General features: G+C 42.4%; 1 protein-coding gene across 1 annotated transcript in view; it reads left to right on the top strand.

Annotated features, from left to right (window-relative positions):
* LOC115131823 (metabotropic glutamate receptor 7-like) overlaps nt 1–26,222 on the top strand; it is a 133,511-nt gene that overhangs the window by 54,889 nt on the left and 52,400 nt on the right. The gene's annotated exons all lie outside the window — the stretch shown is intronic.

The raw sequence follows: 26,222 nt of genomic DNA, 5'->3' as shown, positions 1-26,222 counted from the left end.
AATGAGCTGGGCTTTACAGGAGTATCCATGTATATGTCATAAAATGTCGCTACTAACCTTGTACGACAGCATGCCTTTTTATTTTGGACAAAAATTATAAGAATATTCAGTGTTATGAGGTTATGAAAACTGGTTGTTTTGCAAATGTTTAACTAATAATATAACTACTAAAGCTAAATCAAAGTCTAGGTATAAATATTTGACAATATTCTTCCAGAAAAATTTCATTATAATGCAAATGCCAAATGTCTCACGATTTGCCCAAATGTACCTGGGGACTTCAGACTAAAAGTCTTGTAGTTCACCCATTCTTCATGTTATACGTATGCTGCCACACTTTCGGAATTACTACCAGAGCGATGTCTAGAACTTGGACCTTTCTCTTGCACTCATTATCTCAGCCAATCATGGCTAGTGGGAAGGTTGCACACTTTTTCTGTGGCTTAACCAACAAGGCTTAGCAAGGCTTAACCAACAAGGCTCGTACAGATGGCATACAAGTTTGTTATTAAGGCACATGAAAGTTCACATGTTCGAGAAGGCATTTCTGCCCAAAAACGCATTTTGATAAAAACATGTATTTACTTTCAAACGGCTCTTCTGTGAAGTCGTGACTTGTGACATGCGCCTAGTTTCCTGATCAGGTCACATATTTATATGTACATATTCTTATTCCATCCCTCTAGATTTGTGTGTATTAGGTACTTGTTGTGAAATTGTTAGATTACTTGTTGGATATCACTGCACTGTCGGAACTAGAAACAAGCATTTTGCTACGCTCACATTAATATCTGCTAACCATGTGTATGTGACCGATACAGTTTGATTTGATGTGTTGAGTCAAAAAGGGTCAATGCAGATAGTCCGGGTAGCTATTGGTTAACTATTTAACTAACTATTCATCGGTCTTATCGCTTGGGCTGTTCAGGATGCTGTTGTTTCCAGACTTGGTGCATCAGTACTGCTTGCCGTGTGGTAGCAGAGAAAACAGTCTATGACTTGGGTGACTGGAGCCTTTGGCAATTTTTAGGGCCTTCCTCTGACACCACTTGGTATAGAGGTCCCCAGTGATATCCTGGGCTGTACGCATTACCCTCTGTAGTGGTTTGCGGTTGGATGCCAAACAGTTACCATACCAAGCGGGAGAAGATGCGTCCTTCATGACTGTGTTGGTGTGTGTGGACCATGATAATTCTAGTGATTTGGACATAGAGGAACTTGAAGCTCTCGACCTGCTCCTCTACAGCCCCGTCAATGTGGATGGGGCCGTGCTCGGGCCTCCATTTCCTGAAGTCCACGATCAACTCCTTTGTCTTGCTGATGTTGAGGGAGAAGTTGTTGTCCTGGTACCACACTGACAGTTCACTGACCACCTCCCTATAGGCTGTCTCATCGTTGTCGGTGATCAGGCCAACCACCGTTGTGTCATTAGCAAACTTAATGATGGTGTTGGAGTCGTGAGCGGCAACACAGTCGTGGGTGAATAGAGAGTACAGGAGGGGACGAAGCACGCACTCCTGAGGGGCCCCCATGTTGAGAGTCAGTGTGGCGGATGTGTTGTTGCCTAGCCTCACCATCTGGGGGCGGCCCATCCGGAAGTCCAGGATCAGATTTTAAAAGCACTTCATGGCTACAAATATGAGTGCTACAGGGCAATAGTCATTTAGACAGGTTACCTTGGCGTTCTTGGACACAGGGATGAATGTCTGCTTGAAAGTTGCAGGTATTACGGACTGGGTCAGGGAGAGGTCACAATAAAATCAAGCATAATGTGTATAAACATATCCCTCCAGACACGCAATTATTATCAGCGCAAGCTTTACAATACATGAACAACACAATAGAATGTGATTTTCTCCCGCCCCTCAGGCAATTTTAATAAAGGACTCTGTGTCTATCTGAGAGCTCGAGCTGCAGTTAAGAAACAGATTCTTTGCTCCTAACAGTCTGAGCAGTAACATGGTGGAAATAGCAGGTTGTTTACCAGATGGGAAGATGGGGGTCGCTTAGGTTCCCTTTGGTGAGTGATCCATAATCTCCTCCCACACGCAGTGACTAGCTGCTATACACTTCTGTGTACTGCTCTCCTTTCCTCTTCTGGTCAAATATCTGATTTGTGAGTCATACCTGGCCTCTGTCCCCGTGGAGAGAGACATGCTGGGCATCTTAAAATACATTCTGGCAGGGCAAGCATGGCTGACCTGAGGCTCAGCAGCCAGCCCAGCACACATACACCACACCCAGGGGGACTGGAGGGGGAGACAGGGGAGGGGAGGGGTATGGGGGAGGGAGAGACTTGAGGGGTAAAAATACACTCTGGCAGGGCAAGCATGGCAAATCTGAGGCCCAGCACACACCAGGGGACTGGTATGGAGGGTATAGAGATGAGTATAGAGGAGAGACACGGAAGAAGGATGGGGAGAGCATGGGAAAGGAATAGTAGAGGCTGGAAACGTATGGGGTTTACTAGGAGAGGAGGATAGTGATTGGTGGAGACAGGAGGAGGGTAGAGTGTTTCGAAGAACTGATGGGGAGTCTCACTGGAGGAGATAATGGAGATAAATAAACAAACTAGCTCACTAGCTGAGCAACTAGCTGGGGGGATGGGGAGAGAGATTGATGCATGTGAGAATGGCTAAGGGTGAATGGTGGAGGCAAACTAGAGTAAGGGAGAGAACGGGATATGTTTGAGTGACAGACTGGAGAATGGGGGTGGGAGATAATGGAGAAAAGACTAACTAGCTTCCTAGTTGGCTGTATGTATTGGCTGGGAACTGGTTGCCAGGGGGAGCTGGGGGCAGGGAAACTAACTAATGTCAGAATGGCTGAGGGGAGAATGGGAGAGGGACGGGGGAGACCAGGGAAAGAGTGATTATTTGCCTTGGTAAGAGAATGGGGGAGGGAGAACAACAGAAAAAGAGAGACTGGTTTGTGAGAATGGGGAGTACAAAGGAAAAAGACCAGGGATTAATAGAGAAAGGGAGCCTGGTTCGATTGAGAGTGGCTGAAGGGAGAATGTGTGAGGGAAGGAGCAGGGAGAGACAAGACTGGCTGGCTTTGGTCTGAATGGCTAGGGGCAGAGTGGCTTTGCTCAGGAAAACTGGCGGCCCCAGGACCTCCCTGGGCAGGAAGTGTCTGCTAATCATCTGTGTGGGAGTGTCTGCATGCAGAGAGAGAGAGGGTGGAGGGGAAGGGATGGGAGGGAGGGATGGATGGAAGAGAGAGAAAGAGTAGAGTGACAGACAGACAGACAGACAGACAGACAGACAGACAGACAGACAGACAGACAGACAGACAGACAGACAGACAGACAGACAGACAGACAGACAGACAGACAGACAGACAGACAGACAGACAGACAGACAAGTGCAAGAGAGAGAGAACAAGGGATTCAACAGTCGGAACGAGAGCTCTGCTCCGCCCTCTTTTGTTTGGCAGTAGCAGGTCCTGGTGTGGAGAGATTACCCAAGCCCAGCCCGGGGTTCCGTGTACGGCCACAGTCATTACCTTTGCCCTGCTGATAAATGGCAATGTTACCAAAATACACATCTCCTGCTGCCTAATCCCTCTTTGCTAGTAGTCTTTTGTTTTCAGCTGTCCCTTTGATCTATCAGGAAGTACTTTAAAATAAATATTATAACAGCTACATATCTTTGTAAGTGCATATTATATTTTACACTGCAGACATAATGTTCTATACTGTACAGTTTTTTTTACTCTGTAGAGGTCCTATGTCATTTGCATTTTACATTGATTAACTTTGCAGTTCTTCAGCTGCCATGACTTCATAGCACTGTCAACATCAAAACAATATGTTCTAATTAAAAATACTAATTAATTGATTGTCTTGTTTTGCTAATTATATGATGAATGTGGTCCCAGATGCTTTCTTGTCCATATCCTATACCCAGTGCCCAGTGTGCCGCTGCAGTGTGGTGAAGTGTGTGCCCTGGCATTTGGCCACAAACAGCATGCCAGAGTTCGCTCTGTCAGAGAACCCTCTGTCAGTTCTGCTATCGCCACAGAGACTGTCACCCTAACAGCGCAGCCAGACTGACTGAAGATATCTAAACATGCAATAAATAGAAACTGTCATCTCTCTAGTTAAATGTATAGCGAGCAATAGTAATGGCGTATTTTGGTAGGCACTAACTCTGCCATGGTTCGTTGGACAAAGCCTATGGGGAAATAAATGCCGTAAATATGGTTTGTGGTAAACACAGGCTTAGGAGATCTTATACGTTTTGTTCCATGAAATAATCTTCATCAGCTAACGCAGACCCGGCGGAAAGATAAAGTAACTAAGGGGGCAATTGAAATCACTGAGGGGGCACATTTTTGGGGGGTTATTACATTGGTATTATATTGAATTCTGCATATATAACACTATATCACACTTAACATAGATGCCCCGTTCAACTGTAAGTGCTGTTATTATGAAGTGGAAACATCTAAGAGCAACAATGGCTCAGCCGCAAAGTGTTAGGCCACAGAGGGACCGCCGAGCGCTGAAGCGTGTAGAGCATAAAAATGTTCTGTCCTCGGTTGCACCACTCACTACCGAGTTACAAACTGCCTCTGGAAGCAATGTCAGCACAAAAACTGTTTGTTGGGAGCTTCATGAAATGGGCTTCCATGGCCGAACAGCCGCACGCACACAAGCCTAAGATCACTACGCACAATAACAAACAGCAGTGGAGCAGTGGAAATGCATTCTCTGGAGTAATGAATCACGCTTCACCATCTGTGAGTCCGAATGGACAAATCTATGTTTGGCAGATGCCATGAGAACGCTACCTGCCCCAATGCATAGTGCCAACTGTAAAGTTTGATGGAGGAGGAATAATGGTCTGGGACTGTTTTTCATGATGAGGGCTAGGCTCCAGTGAAGGGAAAACAGCATACAATGACATTCTAGATGATTCTGGGCTTCCAACTTTGTGGCAACAGTTTGGGGAGACCCTTTCCTGTTGCAGCATGACAATGCCCCCATGCACAAAGTGAGGTGCATACAGAAGTGGTTTGTCGAGATTGGTGTGGAAGAACTTGACTGGCCTGCACAGAGCCTTGACCTTAACCCCATCGAACACCTTTGGGATGAATTGGAATGCCGACTGCGAGCCAGACCTAATCGCCCAACCTCCCTAATGCTCTTGTCGCTGAATGGAAGCAAGTCCCTGTAGCAATGTTCCAACATCTAGTGGAAAGCCTTCCCAGAAGAGTGGAGGCTGTTACAGCAGCAAAGGGGGACCAACTCCATATTAATGCCCATGATTTTGGAATGAGATGTTTGACGAGCAGGTGTCCACATACTTTTGGTCATGTAGTGTATATTTATGCACACTAAAGAGCGCGTGTTCACATAACATAAAACATGACGGAGAAACTGAACATGCTCTCCAAACAAAGACAACAAAGAAATTGACAGTGAATTTGAAAATGTAAATAAATAAACCAAATGTTCTTTATCACAAGTGTTTGCTCACTGGCTCTCTAAACAATGTTTCCATTTGGAGAATGAGAATGGTATGAATGTATATTATATTTTTTGAATTATCAAAATGTACGCAATCAATTATTCTAAATAAATGGGGTAATATGTTGGGAGTAACAATAACTTCACAGGCATCGAGGCATTAATTTACTGTTCGATTGAACGAGTGACCGAAGCGATTTTGAGCATGGTATAATCGTCGGTGCAAGGAGTGCTGGATCCACTATCTCAGAAACGGCGTCCCTCCTGAGCTTTTCACGCATGACAGTGCCTAGGGTTTACTGAGAATGGTGTGACAAACAAAAAATATCCAGTCAGCTGCAGTCGCGTGGGCGAAAAAAGCTTGATGAGAGGGGTCGAATGAGAATCGCAAGAATCGTACAAGCAAACAGGCGGGCAACAAACAGACAACTAATGGCGCAGTGCAACAGTGGTGTGCAGAATAGCAACTCAGAACTCACAACTCGTTGATGCTTGTCATGGATGGTCTATTGCAGCAGACGACCACCACTCCTATCAGCTAAAAACAAGAAGAAGCGGCTCCAATGGGCACTCGATCACCAACAATGGACAATTGAGGTGGAAAAGCATCGCCTAGAACATGGCAGTGAGTTAAGTTTACTTGAGTGACCTGCACAGTCCCCAGACCTCAACCCAATAGAACATATTTTGGATGAGATGGAATGGGCTGTTAGCAGCATGACTGTCCTGCCGTCCTCTCTGCAGCAACGACATGATGCCTTTGCGTCAGCATGGACTAACATCCCTGTGGAACGTTTCCGACAAATTGTAGAATACATAATGTTTGTATCTAATAAACTAGCAAGTGAGTGTATATTTCACAGAGCATTGATAAACATTGAAGAAACAATTGAGACAATGAAACAAATAGTTTGCACTTATTGGCTGGGGCCAGTGCGCAATAGTGGAGAGAGATGTGCCTATAGCACGTCTTCGCCACCCACACCTCCCCTTATTCTGGTCTTTACATTTTAAATTACACATTTTTTAAAAAGTGTATATATTTCACCTTTATTTAACCAGGTAGGCTAGTTGAGAACAAGTTCTCATTTGCAACTGCGACCTGGCCAAGATAAAGCAAATCCGTTTGACACATACAACAACACAGAGTTACACATGGAATAAACAAACATACATTCAAGTTTACAGTAGAAAAATCTATATACAGCATGTGCAAATGAGGTAGGATAAAAGAGGTAAGGCAATAAATAGGCCATGGTGGCGAAGTAATTACAATATATCAATTAAACACTGGAATGGTAGAATGTGAAAAATATGAATGTGCAAGTAGAGATACTGGGGTGCAAAGGAGCAAGATAAAGAAATAACTACAAATGGGGATGAGGTAGATTGGATGGGCTATTTACAGATGAGCTATGTACAGGTGCAGTGATCTGTGAGCTGCTCTGACAGCTGGTGCTTAAAGCTAGTGAGGGAGGTAAGAGTCTCCAGCTTCAACTGGAAGAAGAGATGGCTGAAGGAAGAATTGGCTTTGGGGGTGACCAGTGAGATATACCTGCTGGAGCTGGTGCTACGGGTTGGTGCTGCTATGGTGACCAGTGAGCTGAGATAAGGCAGGGCTTTACCTAGCAGAGACTTGTAGATAACCTGGAGCCAGTGGGTTTGGCGACGGGTATGAAGCGAGGGCCAGCCAACGAGAGCGTACAGGTCGCAGTGGTGGGAACTATATGGGGCTTTGGTGACAAAACGGATGGCACTGTGATAGATTGCATACAATTTGTTGATTAGAGTGTTGGAGGCTATTTTGTAAATGGCATCGCTGAAGTCGAGGATCTGTAGGATGGTCAGTTTTACAAGGGTATGTTTGGCAGCATGAGTGAATGATGCTTTGTTGCGAAATAGGAAGCCGATTCTAGATTTAAATTTGGATTGGAGATGTTTAATATAAGTCTGGAAGGAGAGTTTACAGTCTAACCAGACACTTAGGTATTTGTAGTCCACGTATAAGTCAGAGTAGTGATGCTGGATAGGCGGGCAGGTGCGGGCAGCGATCGGTTGAAGAGCATGCATTTAGTTTTACTTGCATTTAAGAGCAGTTGGAGGCCACGGAAGGAACGTTGTATGGCATTGAAGCTCGTCTGGAGGTTAGTTAACACAGTGTCCAAAGAAGGGCCAGAGGTATACAGAATGGTGTCTTCTGCGTAGAGGTGGATCAAAGAATCACCAGCAGCAAGAGTGTCACGTTCTGACCTTAGTTCTTTGTTTTAGTATGGTCAGGGTATGGTCAGGGCGTGAGTTGGGTGCTTTGTTGGGTGCTTTGTCTATGTGAGTTTTTCTATGATTTGCTATTTCTGTGTTTGGCCTGGTATGGTTCTCAATCAGAGGCAGCTGATTGAGTTGTCCCTGATTGAGAACCATATTTAGGGAGCCTGTCTTCTATTGTGTTTCATGGGTGATTGTTTTCTGTTTTGTGTCTACACCTGACAGGACAGTTTCGTTTTGTTCATTCTCCTTTTTTATTTTGTTTAGTGTTCTCGTCATAAAAAATTATCAATATGGACACTTACCACGCTGCACATTGGTCCGATCTCTCCTACTCCTCCTCAGAGGAGGAAGAAGAAACTCGTTACAAAGAGCGACATCATTGATGTATACAGAGAAGAGAGTCGGCCCGAGAATTGAACCCTGTGGCACCCCCATAGAGACTGCCAGAGGTCTGGACAACATGCCCTCAGATTTTACACACTGAACTCTATCAGAGAAGTAGTTGGTGAACCAGGCGAGGCTATCATTTGAGAAACCAAGGCTGTTGAGTCTGCCAATAAGATTGTTGTGATTGACAGAGTTGAACGCCTTAGCCAGGTCGAAGAATACGGCTGCACAGTAATGTCTCTTATCGATGGCGGTTATGATATCGTTTAGGACCTTGTGCGTGGCTGAGGTGCATCCATGACCAGCTCTGAAATCAGATTGCATAGCAGAGAAGGTAATCTCTTTGTTAACTTGGCTTTCAAAGACCTTAGAAAGGCAGGGTAGAATAGATATAGGTATATAACAGTTTGGGTCTAGAGTGTCCCCCCTTTGAATAGGGGGATTACCGCGGCAGCTTTCCAATCTATGGGAATCTCAGACGATACGAAAGAGAGGTGGAACAGGCTAGTAATAGGGGTTGCAACAATTTCGGCAGATCATTTTAGAAAGAGAGGGTCCTGATTGTCTAGCCCGGCTGATTTGTAGGGGTCCAGATTTTGCAGCTCTTTCAGAACATCAGCTATCTGGATTTGGGTGAAGGAGAAGTGGGGGAGGTTTGGGCGAGTTGCTGTGGGGGTGGAGGGCTGTTGATCGGGGTAGGGGTAGCCAGGTGGAAAGGATAGCCAGCCGTAGAAAAATGCCTATAGAAATTCTCAATTATAGTGGGTTTATCGGTGGTGACAGTGTTTCCTAGTCTCAGTGCAGTGGGTAGCTGGGAGGAGGTGCTATTATTCTCCATGGACTTTACAGTTTCCCAGAACTTAACAGATATATATATATATCTATCAAGATGTAGCAGTTGTCACTTTTCCTTCAACTGAAATCCTTATGGTTCAGTATTTTCTAACCACCCCCCTTAATCGCACACACTACCCAAACTAATGGACATGTGACAGTAAGACAGAATGGGACATTCCAAATGAGCACTGGGTGCATGATACATATTGGCCAACATGGCATGTCCATTTGGTGAATGTAGATTGGCGGAGTAAATAAAGGAACATCATAGCATTTGCCCCAAGGCAGATTAACACTTTACCCAGGTCCTAAACAATGTCCACTAATCTTTTGGTGATGCTGGGGCACTAAGGGAGCATTCTCTCCCGCATAATGTACAGTGGAGACCAGGGTTGTCTCCATACCGCCCAGCAGTGAAACAACCTCCATGCCACACCCAGGAACATTTTGCGGCGCAGTCATTTTCTCTCCAAGCCTGGGGAAAAGATCAGAGCACACCCTCTTCTCACTCATCAATTCAGAGTCGGTCAGTGTCGGGATGAAAACCTCACACACACCATCATAGGGCAGACACTCCTGCAGAGCAAACCTGCTCAGGAACAGCAGAGGAGCAGGAAGGAGACAGTTCAACCTCCAACACGACATCTTCACCAGAGCCCAACCCCGCCCTTATAAATCAAATATTACACATAGGACAAGCAAGGACAAATACGGACAGAGCAACATAGGACAAGCAAGACGTAGCATACAGACAGAGCAGCATAGAAAAAGCAACAAGACAAAATTCACAAAAGTTGTTTCCACACCTCACAAGCTACAGACAACACTTAGCCTTAGCCTACTACAGACACTTAGCCTACCACAGAAATTAGAAGATTTTTTCACACATTTTATGGAAACCCGAAGGTGTCATACCTAACCGCCCCAGTGGCTTTCCATAGCCCCCCTACACACATTATGGCTAACCTTGTCCATTGTGCTGACAAAACGCAGCGGAGATATGTTACTCAATTATTTGATATTTTTTGATAAAACTGAGGGGGCACAAGTTTGAACTAAGGGGTTAAGTGTTTATGTAAGCAAAAAAAAAGCACATAAAGCACATACACGCTACATAATTTATAAAGGTCACGTTAATTAAGGATCGGCCCCTTTTTGTTTTTACATTTTTGCCTGAAATGACATACCCAAATCTAACTGCCTGTAGCTCAGGACCTGAAGCAAGGATATGCATATTCCTATTACCATTTGAAAGAAAGCACTTTGAAGTTTGTGGAAGTGTGAAATTAATGTAGGAGAATATAACACATTAGATCTGGTTAAAGATAATACAATCATCTTTGAAAGAGAAAGAGAAAGGCCAATAATCACTTAGGAGTAGGGTCGCACATTTTGGGGTATATTCAGAGGTGGAAAATTTCCATGGGAATTAACGGGAATATATGGGAATTTATGGAAATGTATGCAAATTAATAGTAATACCATTTAAATGTATATGTTTTTTGCATTGGATTACCATATATACCATCATATGGAGACAGAAACATAAACCTTTTACCTTATCATAAGTAGACATAATTGCAAATGATTAAATCCTTCCAATAATAAAAAACTATTTAGTTATGAATTTAACTTGAATTAAATGAGTTGACTCTTCACATGGGATAATTTCACTGAACAACAAAAGAAAGGGAATATTGAATGATCCCCAACGATTACATTTACATTTACATTTAAGTCATTTAGCAGACGCTCTTATCCAGAGCGACTTACAAATTGGTGCGTTCACCTTAAGACATCCAGTGGAACAGCCACTTTACAATAGTGCATCTAAATCTTTTAAGGGGGGTGAGAAGGATTACTTTATCCTATCCTAGGTATTCCTGAAAGAGGTGGGGTTTCAGGTGTCTCCGGAAGGTGGTGATTGACTCCGCTGTCCTGGCGTCGTGAGGGAGTTTGTTCCATCATTGGGGGGCCAGAGCAGCGAACAGTTTTGACTGGGCTGCGCGGGAACTGTACTTCCTCAGTGGTAGGGAGGCGAGCAGGCCAGAGGTGGATGAACGCAGTGCCCTTGTTTGGGTGTAGGGCCTGATCAGAGCCTGGAGGTACTGAGGTGCCGTTCCCCTCACAGCTCCGTAGGCAAGCACCATGGTCTTGTAGCGGATGCGAGCTTCAACTGGAAGCCAGTGAGTCCAACGATCCATCGAATCTCCCCAAAAAGTTTTAAACATACATCTGTAAAATGAGAGTCTATAAAGCTTTGGTTACCTTCATCTCAGGCTTCCATGTATTCTATCTGGACCTCCTCAATGTCCACCTCTTGAACATCAGACTCTGAGGCCTCATCTTCACAGTTACTTTCCAACCTTGTTGAGGATGGCTCCTTGTCAGGCTCAGAAAGCCTCAAATTTGCCCGGATGGCCACCAATGTTTCAACCCTTGTATTGGTCAGCCTGTTGCGTGCTTTGGTGTGTGTGTTCCCAAACAGGCACCAGTTGCGCTCTGATGTGGCTGATGTTGGTGGGATTTGGAGGATGATGGAGGCAACAGGGGAAAAAGCCTCAGATCCACAAAGTCCCTTCCACCAGGTGGCTGATGAAATATGTTGGCATGTCTGCCATATTGCATCTCCATCCCAAAGCCCTTGCTTGGAAGTGTACTTCACAAGACTGCCAATAACTTTGCCCTCATCCAGGCCAAGGTGGCGAGACACAGTAGTGATGACACCATAGGCCTTGTTGATCTCTTACCAGCATACTTGGGGTCCAACATGTATTCTGCAGCGTGTATGGGCTTCAGGCAGAAGTCTTCATGCTTTTTGATGTATTTCAGAACTGCAGTTTCCTCTGCTTGGAGCAACAGTGATATGGGCAGGGCATAATTTATTCTCTTACATCTGAAAGCAGAGTTTAAACATCAGACAGGATGGCATTGTCTCCCTCAATCCATGCAATGGGTAATGCTATAGGTTTCAGGAGTTTCAGGCTGTCAAGAGGATCCTCTTGATGGGGCTGTCCATATCAACAGACTGTGATATAGTCACTTCTTGGAGAGACTCCTTCCCCTCCAGGAGACTGTCAAACATGATGACAACACCACCCTAATGGGTGTTGCTGGGCAGCTTCAATGTGGTGCTCTTATTCTTCGCACTTTGCTTGGTGAGGTAGATTGATGCTATAACTTGATGACCCTTAACATACCTAACCATTTACTTGGCTCTCTTGCAGAGTGTATCCATTGTTTTCAGTGCCATGATGTCCTTGAGGAGCCGATTCAATGCATGAGCAGCGCAGCCAGTGGGTGTGATGTGAGGGTAGGACTCCTCCACTTTAGACCAAGCAGCCTTCATGTTTGCAGCATTGTCTGTCACCAGTGCAAATACCTTCTGTGGACCAAGGTCATTGATGACTGCCTTCAGCTCATCTGCAATGTAGACACCGGTGTGTCTGTTGTCCCTTGTGTCTGTGATCTTGTAGAATACTGGTTGAGGGGTGGAGATTATATGTAGTTAATTATTCCTTGCCCACCGATATTGGATTTGCTTGAACTTCACTTGAACTCTGTTGAACTCTGCATCCAGCAAATGAGTAGATAAAGCATGTCTGGTTGGAGGGGTGTATGCCGGGCGAAGAACATTCAGAAATAGCAAGCGAAAACCCACATGGTAGGGAAAACTAACTAGCAGAAATTATTACATTATACATTATTCAAACACACTTTCCTGTAGGCTACTATTTAGTAGTTAACAAAAATCATGTATGTCATATGAAATATATTCACCCCACCCAGTATTGTAATCAAAACTTACCAGAAAGCATGTAGTCCTTGGCTCAGACAGTGTAGTAGTGTGGTCTCACTAGCATCTCATAAGTGTGCAAGATCTTGAGAATCAGCTGTACATGTGATGGAAGAATGCACTGTGCATGCAGAGGGTTGCAATTCCATTGAATCGGGGATAGTTTAACCAAAATATGCCACAAGACCTAGAATTGCCTTATGTGTATTCCACATTAAAGGTTAACTGTTATAAGCCAGGTTTTTTAATGAATTTAAGCAAAATTCCCCAAATTCCCGGGCTTAACTTCCCATGGAAAATTTCCAGAAGGTTTCCGACCCTTTGCAACCCTATTTAGGAGTCTAAGCTCAAAGTTTTAGACTGATTCAATGAACCATTGCATTACTGTTCAAAATGTTGTATCAAGTCTTCCCAAATGTGCCAAATTGGTTTATTGTACATATCTATAGAGAACATACAAAAATGATGTTGTATTAAAAATACAAGTTTACACACTCCCAGAAATGTCATAATTGATGGACAATTAGATTCCCTACTGAAAAGACACTAAACTTCACACATCTAGATGGGGGAATGGCTGAACGAACCAGAGGTAACTCATTTCCGTTTTTTAGGACTACAAGCTGGCGAGCTCTATTTAGGGGAAACATTTCTGCTCCTGTCACAGGAAGTTTGGAGTTTTTCCTATGAGTAACTCTGTGAGAAATGCAGACTAAATCCCGCCTGGACACGGTCCAAGTTTCTGTGGCTAAGTCCTGAGTTATGGTGACAGATCTCAATGGTTTTAACACTAAGGGTGGCTCTCTATCTGAGATCATGATTCTCCATCTGAATGATGGGCTTTGGTTTACATACAGGATCTGGTTTGATTAAGAGTCCCCGAGAGTATGCACTGCCCACTCTGTTATCCATTGAATTGGTCTGTTGTGCATTGTATCTCTGGAAACAATAACATATTCACTTGTGTGATAGCAGAGATAGATGGTTGCCATTACTCAAAGAATCATACTGTAGCTATGTAGCATATGCTACCTATGTTTTGCAAATAACTTTTCATTGGGCCATGCATGGTTCATCCTTCATGAGAGAGAATGAGCAATATGCATGAGAGAGAATGAGCAATCGGCATGAGAGAATGAGCGCTAGGTATGAGAGAGAATGAGCAATAGCTATGAGAGAATGAGCAATATGCATGAGAGAGAATGAGCAATATGCATGAGAGAGAATGAGCAATAGGCATGAGCGATTGAGAAATAGGCATGAGAGAATGGGCAATAGGCATGAGAGAATGAGCAATATGCATGAGAGAGAATGACCAATATGCATGAGAGAGAATGAGCAATAGGCATGAGCGATTGAGCAATAGGCATGAGAGAATGGGCAAAAGGCATGAGAGAATGAGCAATATGCACATTGAAGACACACAAGTCAAGTGCAATAATTTATACATTTAAAAAAAATAGAAAATAAACATCCCTCCCCTCGCTCAAAATGTATGTTCTTAACTATACAGACATCCAAAATGAGTTGTACCCTTCATAAAGATGAGCAAAAAAAACTATGCAATAAATAATACAAATTCTGAGCTATATCTTATGCTTACAAAAATTGGAAAATTATAGAATTTTATATTAATACAATTGCTCAGAGAAAGAGATTTTGTTTAATGAAAGTAATGTTGTTTTTTCTCTCAAAAAGATAGGTGTCAAAAGATTCTTAAAAATAAAATGACATCTGCATGAGTGTTCTACTTTTTAAAATGAACCTCAGCTTAAGGAACTGTATTGTGGCCTTCCATGGCTTCCTATATAATCCCTTTGTCATCCATCACCATGGGAAAAGGCAAAGAACTCACAAACAAAGAGACAAATCTTCAAATCTTGTTTATTTTCATAAATCAGGCAATGAATACATTTTCTTTTTTTTTCTCCCCGGAATACCACTATCAGGGCAGCAATTAAGGAGTTGAAGAAAATTCCAACTGCCCAAGTTGTAGAAATACAGAACTTTGTTTAATCTTTATTTAACCTTTAATTTAACTAGCAAAGTCAGTTAAGAACAAATTCTTATTTACAATGACGGCCTAACCCGGATGACGCTGGGCCAATTGTGCGCCGCCCTATGGGTCACCAAGTCTCCAAATGAATAAATAAACACAACCACCATTCCAATAGGCTCTTTGGAAGGGTTGACAGAAAAAAAATCTTTATTGCGAGCAACCAGCAAATGTAAATGTGTTTGCAAAATGGCATTGGTACTTGGATTGGAACCGGTGCTATGATCAAATTTAATTAAAATAGAGCTCTTTTGCCACGCACCCACCAATGGTGGGTTTGGCGTCAAAAGAAGGATGCCTATGCAGAAAATAATGTAAAATATGGTGGTGGATCTTTGATGTACAGTGGCTTGCGAAAGTATTCACCCCCTGTGGTATTTTTCCAATTTTGTTGCCTTACAACCTGGAATTTAAAAAAAATAAAAATGGGGGGTGGGGGGGGTTGTATCATTTGATTTACACAACATGCCTACCACAGATTCTCAATTGGATTGAGGTCTGAGCTTTGACTAGGCCATTCCAAGACATTTAAATGTTTCCCCTTAAACCACTTGACTGTTGCTCTAGCAGTATGCTTAACCTCATAGTCCGCCCCATCCCGCATGCGGTATCGTTACTACAGCCTCAAGCTCATTACCATAACGCAACGTTAGCGATTTCTAAAAATCGCAAATGAAATGAAATAAATATGCCTGCTCTCAAGCTTATCCTTTTCTTAACAATCCTGTCGTCTCAGATTTTCTAAATATGCTTTAGAACCAGAGAAAATCAATAATTTGTGTAAGAGTGGTGATAGCTAGCTTAGCATTTAGCGTTAGCATTTAGCACGCAACATATTCACAAAAACCAGCCAAGGAATCAAATAAAATAATTTACCTTTGAAGAACTTCAGATGTTTCAATGAGGAGACTCTCAGTTACATAGCAGATGTCCAGTTTTTCCTGAAAGATTATTGTGTAGGACACATCGTTCCCTTTTGTTACTATGCATTTGGCTACCGAAACTAACCGAAAATTCAGTCACCTACACGTCAAACTTTTTCCGAATTAACTCCATAATATCGACTGAAACATGGAAAACGTTGTTTGAATCAATCCTGAAGGTGGTTTGTCATATATCTCTCCATTGAAAGCACCGTCCTTGAAGCCTGCTTTGTTGTCTGATTCGAATGGAAAAATACTGGGAGCTGACTTTTGCGCACCAAATGCCACGCAGACACCAAGCGGGACACTTGGCAATTGTAGTCTCTTATGGTCAATCTTCCAATGATATGCCTACAAATACGTCACAATGCTGCAGAGACCTTGGGGAAACAAGATAAAGTGTCCGTTGATTCCTGTCGCATTCACAGCCATATAAGGCGATCATGGAAAACGTAGCCTCAAAAATCCTGTTCATTTCCTGGTCGGTCATACATCTTGGTTTTGCCCGAAGCATTTGTTCTAAGGGACTCACAGTGAAAATCTTTGCAGTTCTGGAAACGTAAGAGTCTCTTCTTTCCAAAACTATCAATTCCAAGCATATTCGAGCATCTTTTCGTGACAAAATATTGCGCTTAAAACGGGCACGTCTTTTTATCCAAAAATGAAATACTGCCCCTAGAGTACTAACAGGTTAAGGTCGTTGTCCTGCTGGAAGGTGAACCTCCTATCATGACACAAGGTGAGACCCAGATGCAGACACAGGAGGCAGATGGTTGGAGTCTTACAATATTTATTAATCCAGTAGGGTAAGGCAAAAGAATGGTCATGGACAGACAAAAGGGTCAGAACCAGTTCCGAGTCCAAAAGGTACAGAAGGGCAGGCAGAATCAAGGTCAGGGCAGGCAGGATGATCAGGCAGGCGGGAAAGTATTCCAGAGTCAGTCAGGGGTGAAAACCAGGAAGACTATCAAAAAGAGAATAGCAAAAGGAGTATGGGGAAAAACACGCTGGTTGACTTTACTAACATGCAAGACAAACTGGCACAGAGAGACAGGAAACACAGCGATAAATACACTGGGGAAAATAAGCGACAACTAGAGGGGATGGAGACAATCACAGGAACAGGTGAAACACATCAGAGCGTGACACCTTCATCCCAGTCTCAAATCTCTGGAAGACTGAAACAGGTTTCCCTCAAGAATTTCCCTGAGTAAATGCTCAATTTTAGTCTCATCTTACCAGAGTACCTTCTTCCATATGTTTGGGGAGTCTCCCACATGCCTTTTGGCGAACACCAAACTTGTTTACTTATTTTTTTCTTTAAACAATGGCTTTTTTCTGGCACTCTTCCATAAAGCCCAGCTCTGTGGAGTGTACGGCTTAACGTGGTCCTATGGACAGATACTCCAATCTCCACTGTAGAGCTTTGCAGCTCCTTCAGGGTTATCTTTGGTCTCTTTGTTGCCTCTCTGATTAATGCCCTCCTTGGCTGGTTCTTGAGTTTAGGTGGGCGGCCCTCTCTTGGCAGGTTTGTTGTGGTGCCATATTTGGACTATTTTGTGTATGTCCATTACATGAAATCCAAATAAAAATCAATTTCAATTACAGGTTGTAATGCAACAAAATAGGAAAAACACCAAGGGGGATGAATACTTTTGCAAGGCACTCTAATAGGGATGTTTTGCTTCCACTGGTTCTGGAGCCTTTGTTATAGTAAACAACATCATGAACTTTACCATGTCCCAGGACATTTTAGCGAAAAAACTGGTTGCCTCTGCCAGGAGGCTGAAACTTGGCCGCAAGTGGACCTTCAAGCAAGATAATAACCTCAAGCCTACATCAAAATCCACAAAGAAATTGCTAATTGCCCCCCAAAAATCTACATTTTGCAATGGTCATCTCAGCCTCCAGACTTGAACCCCGTTGATGGTTTTAATTGGAGTGGGCAGTCCATAAGAGCAGACCGAAAGATTATGTATGAAGGACTGTTCTAAGATCCCTCTCACTGTGTTCTTCAATCTAGTAAAACATATTAGAAAAGGGCTGTGCTGTTTTCCTTGCAAGTGGCAATAGTTTTAACACCAAAATAATATATTTCTCTGAGCAAATTGCAGTAATGTAAAATACTATAATTCATCAATTTTAGGAGCATACGATATAGTTCAGAATTTGTATGATTTATTTTATACAGTTTTCTTTGCTCATCTTTATCTTTATCTGGCTTGTGTGAACCAGAACGGCTCTTTGGAGCATGTTTCTGTAGCTTTATCAAGGATGCCAATAATTCTGCATGTGACTCTATATTCAGTCAATACAAATGTTTTCCCAACGTAACCGCTAAAGTCTTTAGAAATGTCCACCTCGTTGCTTTGTTGCCAGCAGTATGTGAAATAACAGTGGAAAGGTCAAGCCGCACTAATTTACTTCACACCACATTCCTTCTGAAGTAAACGGGTCTAACCTTTACACAGTAACCCCACTTAGTCACCTTTCCTTATAAACACGCCGGTTGAAAAATCTCATTTAATGTCAGTAAGCCGATTGGACCTCTCTCTTCCTTTATTTCCATATCTTCTGTACCTGTCGCACCGTTCTCAGCTCTCCCTCTCTCTTTTGCTCTTTCTCTCGTTGCTTCGTTTTCACTCCCAGCTCTCTCCCACTTTATCTCTCTTTCAGCTCACTCTCTCTCAGCTCTCAGCTACCCCCTCTCTCCTCACCCTTCCTTTTCTCTTTTTAGATTCTTATTCAGAGAGGTAGGCAGCACTTTGTGTTGGTAAATCAATAAAAGTGTTCCCTATAACAGACTTCTGTGTTTTCCTTTCATTGATCCTGTCAGCCAAGATACATTTAAGAGCAAGCCAAGCGATTACCCTTAGCAATCCTAACTCTGATCCATAGTGCAAATGACATCAGCTCGGGGTAATTGTGATGCTGAAAAGGGACCATTGTTAATCTTCTTTTTTTCCTCACTTCTGGGCCTGAGTTCAAATTCTCATGTTCAATTCATTTAGATGTTAATTGTGCTTGGGTTATGGTCTAGACCAGGGGTAGGCAACCCTAGACCTAGAGTGTCGCAGGCACTTCATGTTTTTGTTCTAACCAACCTGGAAGACCAGGTGAGTTGAATGTAGGCAATCACTGAATTGATCAATTAGCTCAGTTGGCCCTGTGTGGTGTTGAGTTGGAACAAAATTCTGCAGTGCCTGCGTGACTCCAGGAACAGAGTTGCCCACCCCTGGTCTAACCTGCCTGCATGGGAGGCAATCTCTACACTACCTTATCTCTGGTGGGACTGAGAGAATGGAGAAATGTGATAATGTATTGTTATGTGCAACAGGGTCAACTGTACTGTAGAGACCCTACGAGTCATCTTATCACAGTCAGACATCAGCAAGGGCAGGAGGTGGATTGAGTATTTTAGAGTAGGTTGTTTATTTTCTATTGGCTGTGCAGGTAATTCATAGGAAATTGGAGACGGATGCAATATTGAGAATGCAAGGTCTATTTTTATTTATTTATTTTATTTCACCTTTATTTAACCAGGTAGGCAAGTTGAGAACAAGTTCTCATTTACAATTGCGACCTGGCCAAGATAAAGCAAAGCAGTTCGACAGATACAACGACACAGAGTTACACATGGAGTAAAACAAACATACAGTCAATAATACAGTATAAACAAGTCTATATACAATGTGAGCAAATGAGGTGAGAAGGGAGGTAAAGGCAAAAAAGGCCATGGTGGCAAAGTAAATACAATATAGCAAGTAAAACACTGTAATGGTAGTTTTGCAATGGAAGAATGTGCAAAGTAGAAATAAAAATAATGGGGTGCAAAGGAGCAAAATAAATAAATTAATTAAATACAGTTTGGAAAGAGGTAGTTGTTTGGGCTAAATTATAGGTGGGCTATGTACAGGTGCAGTAATCTGTGAGCTGCTCTGACAGTTGGTGCTTAAAGCTAGTGAGGGAGATAAGTGTTTCCAGTTTCAGAGATTTTTGTAGTTCGTTCCAGTCATTGGCAGCAGAGAACTGGAAGGAGAGGCGGCCAAAGAAAGAATTGGTTTTGGGGGTGACTAGAGAGATATACCTGCTGGAGCGTGTGCTACAGGTGGGAGATGCTATGGTGACCAGCGAGCTGAGATAAGTGGGGACTTTACCTAGCAGGGTCTTGTAGATGACATGGAGCCAGTGGGTTTGGCGACGAGTATGAAGCGAGGGCCAGCCAACGAGAGCGTACAGGTCGCAATGGTGGGTAGTATATGAGGCTTTGGTGACAAAACGGATTGCACTCAATTTGTTGAGTAGGGTATTGGAGGCTATTTTGTAAATGACATCGCCAAAGTCGAGGATTGGTAGGATGGTCAGTTTTACAAGGGTATGTTTGGCAGCATGAGTGAAGGATGCTTTCTTGCGAAAGTGATGTAGTGATGTTGGACAGGCGGGTAGGTGCAGGTAGCGATCGGTTGAAGAGCATGCATTTAGTTTTACTTGTATTTAAGAGCAATTGGAGGCCACGGAAGGAGAGTTGTATGGCATTGAAGCTTGCCTGGAGGGTTGTTAACACAGTGTCCAAAGAAGGGCCGGAAGTATACAGAATGGTGTCATCTGCGTAGAGGTGGATCAGAGACTCACCAGCAGCATGAGCGACCTCATTGATGTATACAGAGAAGAGAGTCGGTCCAAGAATTGAACCCTGTGGCACCCCCATAGAGACTGCCAGAGGTCCGGACAGCAGACCCTCCGATTTGACACACTGAACTCTATCAGAGAAGTAGTTGGTGAACCAGGCGAGGCAATCATTTGAGAAACCAAGGCTGTCGAGTCTGCCGATGAGGATGTGGTGATTGACAGAGTCGAAAGCCTTGGCCAGATCAATGAATACGGCTGCACAGTAATGTTTCTTATTGAAAAACACCTCTTATGGAAAGAGTGCTCAGAAATGTCTGATCAATGGGAGAGTTACAAAGCTTATTGTTAAAGAAAATCTGCTTTACTTAATGAAGCAGAATAGTGACAAGCATAATACAAGTGTACCTTTTGCTCCTATGATACACGGAGGAGGAAGTACTAATGCTCCAAATGATTGTAATTGAATCGCTCTATTTCACACAGTCTCTTTTTCAGCCATCTTGTCACTTAGATCTTGCTGAATTGATTGCTTTAATTTTACTTTTGCAACTCTTTTATACTCTTGCTTGTGCCTGTCATTTTTTTCGTTGTTATGACCTCAGAAATACTGTAATGACCTGTCAAACACATTTCAGTAATGGCCGAAATGGGCTCAATGGAATACATTGTCTTTCTGTTGCATTTGTAAAAAACGCTAAAGCTTCATCGGTGATTGAACGCATCATCTCAATACTAGCATCACACGAAAGAGAAGAAAGATAGCTTTAATTTGATGGGTGGTCGTTTTTTTGTGAAATTTAAAAAATGTATCATTTAATACAGTTGAAATGTTTAAAGATGCGCTGAAATGAAAGCAACTTCGGTAAATTAACACTCAGATTATTGTGATATTATGTCTGATCAACGCAGACAATGTAAAGTATATATACTGTAGATGTGTTGTGTGTAATCTAGAGCCAAGCATGTTGATTTTTGATCTTAGGGTGTCCTGCTATTGGCACACTTGTTGAATTATGCAACAGAACATGACAACAACAGTAATTAATGAAGCAGCCTAGACAGTGCAGGTGAGTGCTGGTACCTTGGGCCAAGACAGAGCATGTGTTCCACCCCTTTTTGTTTAATGTCTTTATATGTAAATCCAGCCAGTGTATTGATGCAAATGAGGGACACATTATTTTCTTCATTCAAAGAACACCTGATACCATTAGAAAATGTATATATGAGTGCATTCTAAGAACACATTTGAAATGTTACAGTAAATATAATACCTGAATTCCCACCAAAATACCTGAACTCCATTATTTATCCATGGCATTAAAATGTTTTTGTTTTTAAAAATGTTTTAATAATAATTCAGTCAATATTTGATGGATTTTACAAATTCAAAATGTCTGAAGTCTCTACAGCCATTGTCCAACTGTTGTTTAAAACAATTGTTTTATTACAAACAGGCATCTTGCTTAATTTGTATTAGTCCATTAGCTGGCGCAGAGAGAGGTGCAAAGGTGTGAAATCCTAATCACAGACCGTTTATACCCACTGCGTCTCATAGAAGTAGTAATGTGGGAAGCTCTTTGTCTCACTTTCATGAATTTACTGATTCAATGTTTAGCCCTTTTATTCAGAGGGAGGTCAAAGTGCTAATTAAAAAGCATGCTCTGGAAAAGTACATTATTGCGATGGAATGATTAACACATTCCTAGACCCAGAATAAGTGGTGTGGAATAATTATATCAACAGGCCAAGAGACATGGAGGAAATCAAGGTTGTGCTCCCGAAATAACACACAACCCTCTTTCTGATTCTTAAATCGTTCCCTGCAGCAAAAAGCTCAGGAGAGAAAACATGTTTTTTTTCAAGCCCTGTTCCTGAAAGATGGGATCTGACTCAACAATCTATCAGACCTATATAAGACCTTTGGGGAGCCAGAGTGCATCACATTATAACAACAACAACATTGATGAGATACAGATCCTATCAAACACTGAAAATAGATACTTTTAGAGAGAGAGAGAGAGAGAGAGAGAGAGAGAGAGAGACGTGTGTGAGCCCACGTGTGTTTTAAATGCAAATCTTTTTTGTTCGCTTTTCCCATTGCTTTGCCTTCTCATCCTTTTGACCCAGAACACTCAATTCTGGCGAGTGCTGAAGTGGTTCAGCTACTAACATCTGACAGTATTCCTTCCTATGAATTTGTGTAATTGACTTACAACTATAACTGATTTTGTACTTCCGTGTACGTTTGGCCATTCAACACTTAGTAAAGTTATCTTGAACATGACCTCCCGTTCCCCTATTTGTCTGCATCATGTAGTTGACCCCCTTTGAGTTGTGGATCCAACTATATCTCACACTCAGTGCTGTGTGAGGCAGGGCTGTGGAATCCCAATCAGTGGGCTGCTGTGTCCTCATTCTCCTGTTTTCCCAGTGTCCAGCTGCTTCTGGTCAGCCTAATGAGAATGGATGGCATTCATACAGTGGCTTAGGTTAGATGGTGTGATGGGGTAACACAACCACATCAATGTGTTGCTCTCAGCCCACCTGAGTGATGCAAGGTAGCTGCTCTGTACCTGAACACTCATTATTATCATGATTCCACTGTGGACCGGTGAGGAGGAGTGAGTAGAGATAAGGAGATAACAGTGTCCATTTCCCGAATACTCATACTGGCGTATACATACTTAACCTGTTGCGACGAGCCATCCCGGATCCGGGATCGTGAATACAGCCTCAAGCTCATTACCATAACGCAACGTTAACTATTCATGAAAATCGCAAATGAAATGAAATCAATATGCTAGCTCTCAAGCTTAGATTTTTGTTAACAACACTGTCATCTCAGATTTTCAAAATATGCTTCTCAACCATTGCAAAACAAGCATTTGTGTAACACTATTGATAGCTAGCGTAGCATTTAGCGTTAGCATTCAGCAGGCAACATTTTCACAAAAACCAGAAAAACATTCAAATAAAATCATTTACCTTTGAAGAACAGATGTTTTCAATGAGGAGACTCTCAGTTAGATAGCAAATGTTCAGTTTTTACAAAAAAGATTATTTGTTTAGGACAAATCGTTCCGTTTTCTGCGTCACGTTTAGCTACGAAAGAAACCTGTATCCAAGATTGTGTAAATCTATCCGCAAGCTCATTAGCATAACGCAACGTTAACTATTCATGAAAATCGCAAATGAAATGAAATAAATCTATTTGCTCTCAAGCTTAGCCTTTTTGTTAACAACACTGTCATCTCAAATTTTCAAAAATATGCTTCTCAACCATTGCAAAACAAGCATTTGTGTAACACTATTGATAGCCTAGCATAGTATTATGCCTGACATTCAGCAAGCAACATTTACACAAAAACCAGAAAAACAGTCAAATAAAATCATTTACCTTTGAAGAACTTTGAAGAACTTCAGATGTTTTCAATGAGGAGACTCTCAGTTAGATAGCAAATGTTCAGTTTTTACAAAAATACTATTTGTGTTGACAAATCGCTCCGTTTTCTTCATCACGTTTGGGGTAAGAACAAAAAAATATATATATATATTAAGTCATTAAAACGCAAACTTTTTTCCAAATTAACTCCATAATATCGACAGAAACATGGCAAACGATGTTTAGAATCAATCCTCAAGGTGTTTTTCACATATCTATCGATGATAAATCCTTCGTGGCAGGTGACTTTCTCTTCTGAAGAAATGGAACGCACATGGACCTAGAGATTACGCAATAATTTCGACACAGGACACCGGGCGGACACCTGGCAAATGTAGTCTCTTATGGCCAATCTTCCAATGATATGCCTACAAATACGTCACAATGCTGCAGACATCTTGGACGAACGGCAGAGAGCATAAGCTCGTTCACGGCACATTCACAGCCATAGAAGGAGACGATAGTAAAACAGAACTTCAAAAATTCAGCTCATTTCCTGTTTGATGTTTCATCTTGGTTTCGCCTGTAGCATCAGTTCTGGGACACTCACAGATAATATCTTTGCAGTTTTGAAAACGTCAGAGTGTTTTCTTTCCAAAGCTGCCAATATGCATAGTCGAGCATCTTTTCGTGACAAAATATTGCGCTTAAAACGTGCACGTTTTTTTAATCCAATAATGACATAGCGCCCCCATAGGTTGAAGAGGTTAACCTGTTGCGACGAGCAATCCCGTATCCGGGAGCGTAATTATAGCCTCAAACTCATTACCATAACGCAACGTTAACTATTCATGAAAATCGCAAATGAAATGAAATAAATATATCGGCTCACAAGCTTAGCCTTTTGTTAACAACACTGTCATCTCAGATTTTCAAAAAATGCTTTTCAACCATAGCTACACAAGCATTTGTGTAAGAATATTGATAGCTAGCATAGCATTAAGACTAGCATTCAGCAGGCAACATTTTCACAAAAACAAGAAAAGCATTCAAATAAAATAATTTATCTTTGAAGAACTTCGGATGTTTTCAATGAGGAGACTCTCAGTTAGATAGCAAATGTTCAGTTTTTCCAAAAAGATTATTTATGTAGAAGAAATCGCTCCCCGAAAAGTCAGTCATTAAAACGCGAACTTTTTTCCAAATTAACTCCATAATATCGACAGAAACATGGCAAACGTTGATTAGAATCAATCCTCAAGGTGTTTTTCACATATCAAATCAAATCAAATGTTATTTGTCACATACACATGGTTAGCAGATGTTAATGCGAGTGTAGATGTTAATGCGAGTGTAGCGAAATGCTTGTGCTTCTAGTTCCGACAATGCAGTAATAACCAACAAGTAATCTAACTAACAATTCCAAAACTACTGTCTTATACACAGTGTAAGGGGATAAAGAATATGTACATAAGGATATATGAATGAGTGATGGTACAGGGCAGCATAGGCAAGATACAGTAGATGGTATCGAGTACAGTATATACATATGAGATGAGTATGTAAACAAAGTGGCATAGTTAAAGTGGCTAGTGATACATGTATTACATAAGGATGCAGTCGATGATATAGAGTACAGTATATACGATTGCATATGAGATGAATAATGTAGGGTAAGTAACATTATATAAGGTAGCATTGTTTAAAGTGGCTAGTGATATATTTACATCATTTCCCATCAATTCCCATTATTAAAGTGGCTGGAGTTGAGTCAGTGTCAGTGTCAGTGTGTTGGCAGCAGCCACTCAATGTTAGTGGTGGCTGTTTAACAGTCTGATGGCCTTGAGATAGAAGCTGTTTTTCAGTCTCTCGGTCCCAGCTTTGATGCACCTGTACTGACCTCGCCTTCTGGATGATAGCAGGGTGAACAGGCAGTGGCTTGGGTGGTTGATGTCCTTGATGATCTTTATGGCATTCCTGTAACATCGGGTGGTGTAGGTGTCCTGGAGGGCAGGTAGTTTGCCCCCGGTGATGCGTTGTGCAGACCTCACTACACTCTGGAGAGCCTTACGGTTGAGGGCGGAGCAGTTGCCGTACCAGGCGGTGATACAGCCCGCCAGGATGCTCTCGATTGTGCATCTGTAGAAGTTTGTGAGTGCTTTTGGTGACAAGCCGAATTTCTTCAGCGTCCTGAGGTTGAAGAGGCGCTGCTGCGCCTTCTTCACGATGCTGTCTGTGTGAGTGGACCAATTCAGTTTGTCTATGATGTGTATGCCGAGGAACTTAAAACTTGCTACCCTCTCCACTACTGTTCCATCGATGTGGATAGGGGGGTGTTCCCTCTGCTGTTTCCTGAAGTCCACAATCATCTCCTTAGTTTTGTTGACGTTGAGTGTGAGGTTATTTTCCTGACACCACACTCCGAGGGCCCTCACCTCCTCCCTGTAGGCCGTCTCGTCGTTGTTGGTAAT

Source organism: Oncorhynchus nerka, linkage group LG7 (assembly GCF_034236695.1).
Source record: "Oncorhynchus nerka isolate Pitt River linkage group LG7, Oner_Uvic_2.0, whole genome shotgun sequence".
In the NCBI taxonomy this organism is placed as follows: domain Eukaryota; kingdom Metazoa; phylum Chordata; class Actinopteri; order Salmoniformes; family Salmonidae; genus Oncorhynchus; species Oncorhynchus nerka.
This window is presented reverse-complemented; position numbering and strand designations above follow the sequence as displayed.